Raw genomic sequence first — 3,754 nt, forward strand, 5'->3', positions numbered from 1 at the left:
TGTTGCTTGTTTTTAAGGGATTTTGTATTGTTTGGCTTTAAATTTGTTTTGAATAAAAAAAGTTAAAAATTTAAATTCCTTAAACCTATAATTTCATATTATTAGTAATACATTGATTAAAGCAACAAAAAAAATCTGAAGAGCCGTTTGGGAGCCAAAAGAACCGACTCTTTTTAGTGAGCTGAGCCGAAAGAGCCGGTTCTCTAAAAAGAGCCGGAATTCCCATCACTACTCAGGAGGGGGAAACAGTGCCCTGCTATTACTGTTTACAATAAAAGTGGGGAGCTGCTGAATTCGACTGGGGATATTGTTGGAAGATGGAAGGAATACTTCCTGCTGACGTGTCTTCCGTCATGGAAGCAGAGGCTGAGGACCCTGAAGCGGATCCACACGTTATCCAAGCTGAAGTCACTAAGGTAGTTGGGAAACTCCTCAGTGGCAGAGCACCGGGAGTGGATAAGATTCGTCCTGGGTACCTTAAGGCTCTGGATGTTGTGGGGCTGTCTTGGTTGACACGACTCTGCAGCATCGCATGGCAGTCGGGGACAGTGCCCTTGGACTGGCAGACCGAGGTGGTGGTCCCTCTTTTTAAGAAGGGGGACCGGAGGGTGTACTCCAATTACAGAGGGATCACACTCCTCAGCCTCCCCGGGAAAGTCTATGCCAGGGTACCGGAGAGGAGAATCCGGCCGGTAGTCGAACCTCGGATCCAAGAGGAACAATGCGGTTTTCGTCCTGGTCGTGGAACACTGGACCAGCTCTATACTCTCCGCAGGGTACTTGAGGGTTCATGGGAGTTTGCCCAACCGGTCCACATGTGTTTTGTGGACTTGGAGAAGGCATTTGACCGTTTTCCCAGTGGCATCCTGTGGGAGGTGCGTCAGGGGTATGGGGTCCGGTGTCCTTTGCTAAGGGCTGTGTGGTCTCTGTACTCCCGGAGCAGGAGTTTGGTCTGCATTGCCAGCAGTAAGTTGGACCTGTTCACAGTGCATGTTGGCCTCCAGCAGGGCTGCCCTTTGTCACCGGTCCTGTTCATTATTTTTATGGACAGGATTTCTAGATGCAGCCAGGGGCCGGAGAGTGTCTGGTTTGGGAACCACAGGAATTCTTCTCTGCTTTTTGCGGAATTTAAGTATCTCGGGGTCTTGTTCACGAGTGAGGGAAGATGGGAGCGTGAGATTGACAGACGGATTGATGCAGCCACAGCAGTAATGCAGTCGTATCAGTCCGTCGTGGTAAAGAGGGAGCTGAGCCGTAAGGTGAAGGTCTCAATTTACCAGTCAATCTACGTTCCTACCCTCAACTATGGTCATGAACTTTGGGTCATGACTGAAAGAACGAGATCTCGGATACAAGGGGCTGAAATGAGCTTTCTTCGCAGGGTGGCGGGGCGCTCCCTTAAGGACAGGGTGAGGAACTCTGTCACCCAGGAGGAGCTCGGAGTAGAGCTGCTGCTCCTCCACATCGAAAGGAACCAGTTGAGGTGGCTCGGGCATCTGTTTCGAATGCCCCCTGGACGCCTTCCTGGGGAGGTGTTCCGGGCATGCCCCACCGGGAGGAGGCCCCGAGGAAGACCCAGGACACGCTGGAGGGACTATATCACTCGGCTGGCCTGGGAACGCCTTAGGGTCTGCCCGAAAGAGCTGAAGAAAGTGTATGGGGAGAGGGAAGTCTGAGCATTCCTACTCAAGCTGCTGCCCCCGCAACCCGGTCCCGAATGAAGCAGAAGAAAAAGGATGGAACACAAAGCTCAAAGAAAAAAGGACAAGAAACTGTCAACACTATCAACACTAAAGCAATACATAAGAGCACTGGTGGGAAGGAAATGAGCTTTTTGACAAGGATTTTGAACGGCCACAGTTTTATCTAGAAAATGAAATAGTATACTTTAATTTTTGAATTTTTTTTTGTTTTTTGATTCTGACTTTGGGCGGCACGGTGGTGCAGTGGTTAGCACTGTCGCGAGTTCCAGGTTCGAATCCCAGTCTGGGCCCTTCTATGTGGAGTTTGCATGTTCTCCCTGTGCCTGCGTGGGTTTTCTCTGGGTACTCCAGCTTCCTCCCACAATACCAAAAACATGCACATTAGGTTAATTGGCTACTCTAAATTGCCCCTAGGTGTGAGTGTGAGAGTGTGTGGTTGTATGTCTTTGTGTGTTGGCCCTGCGATTGACTGGCAACCAGTCCAGGGTGTACCCCGCCTCTCGCCCGTAGTCAGCTGGGATAGGCTCCAGCTCCCCCGCGACCCTGACGGATAAGCGGTATAGAAAATGGATGGATGGATGGATTCTGACTTTATCTTTCTGTGCTTTGTGGCTATTTTGTGTTATAATTGAACAAATACTTTTTTGTTTTTGTTTTTAAGTATTTGTAAATATTTTAAATGAATTGTTTTGGTAGATTAAAAAAAACAAACACGCTCGCTCTCGTCCCATCTCGGAAGCTACGCCGGGTCGGGTCTGATTAGTACTTGAGTGGTAGACCCCCTGGGAAAACAACCAGCAGAGGGTGCTGTTGGCGCTTCAGCGGAGTTTCAGCCTTGATGAAATGAGCAGCTTTGAATCATAACGACCCACGACGGCAACCGTGGAATTTCACCTAGACCCAGTTTTCTCAAGAACTACTGCTTCGTTTCACTATTTCGTATTCATTAGACTCTATGCTACTTATCCAGTACACTTGAGAAGAGAATACTGTATATTCATTCCATATTCATTGCAATCAGAAGATTTATTTCATCTCCAGCATAGCGATGCCACAGCATTTTTAAAAGGCCCCGTTGTAAGGAGTGAGACGGCTTATGGCCATACCACCCTGAACGTGCCCGATCTTGTCCGATCTTGGAAGTTAAGAAGGATTGGGCCTGGTTAGTACTTGGATGGGAGACCACCTGGGAATACCAGGTTTATAAGCTTATAAGCTTATAAGCATAAGCTTTTTCACTCCTCTTAGCAACCAGGAAAGGGCTCTCTTGGTACTTCAGTGGAGATCCATTCCTGGTGAAATGAGCAGCATTGAGGAGACTATGACAGCTGTGGAATGTCACCAGCTTCAATTTTCTCAAGCACGACAGCTTCATTTCACTGTTATATGGATTAGACTCTATACTACCTATCCAATCCACTTGAAAAGAGAATATTGTATATTAATTGCAATCAGAGGATTTAATTTTTTATATTCTTTTTTCATTGGTCAGAAGTCATTGTCTTTAATATCAATCTTTAAATTCATGCTTCCAGTAACATGCAGAGCTTTGTGACAGGTCTCTCCAGAAAGCCTGGAAAGGTTTTAAGTTGAACTGACCGAACAACACCTGTCCTGTCTGGAAAGGTTTTGGTCACTTTGCCCATCAGCCACAAAATTCATGATAAAATGTGAGCGATGGCTCAAAGGACCCAAGTTTCTGCTGACTGATGAAAAGGACTGGCCAATACATGAAGTAAACAAACTTGCCATCACCTTGGATGACCATGAAGTCCAACAAAACATCATGGTTAATGCTTGTAGTGTTGAGGATGCATCCAATGCTACAAACAAGCTTCTCAACTATTTTTCAGATTGAGAAAAACTGGAAACTTCAGTTGTTTGGCTTTTGAAATTTAAAGATCTACTTCAAGAGCTGAGAAAACAAAGTAAATCAACTCACTTGATTTTCTTATTCATGCAATAAGAACAAAAGGCAGCAGACCCACAAAACAAAGATAAAGGTTCAACCATTAACCAGGGATGATCTACACAATGCAGAATTGGACATT

The 3,754-nt window shown here is 46.2% G+C and overlaps 1 pseudogene; it reads left to right on the forward strand.

Moving 5' to 3' along the window:
• The first annotated feature begins 2,795 nt into the window (after nt 1-2,795).
• Nucleotides 2,796-2,913, forward strand: LOC124074045 (annotated as a pseudogene).
• Nucleotides 2,914-3,754: the final 841 nt, after the last annotated feature.

Source organism: Scatophagus argus, chromosome 16, assembly GCF_020382885.2.
Source record: "Scatophagus argus isolate fScaArg1 chromosome 16, fScaArg1.pri, whole genome shotgun sequence".
In the NCBI taxonomy this organism is placed as follows: Eukaryota; Metazoa; Chordata; class Actinopteri; family Scatophagidae; genus Scatophagus; species Scatophagus argus.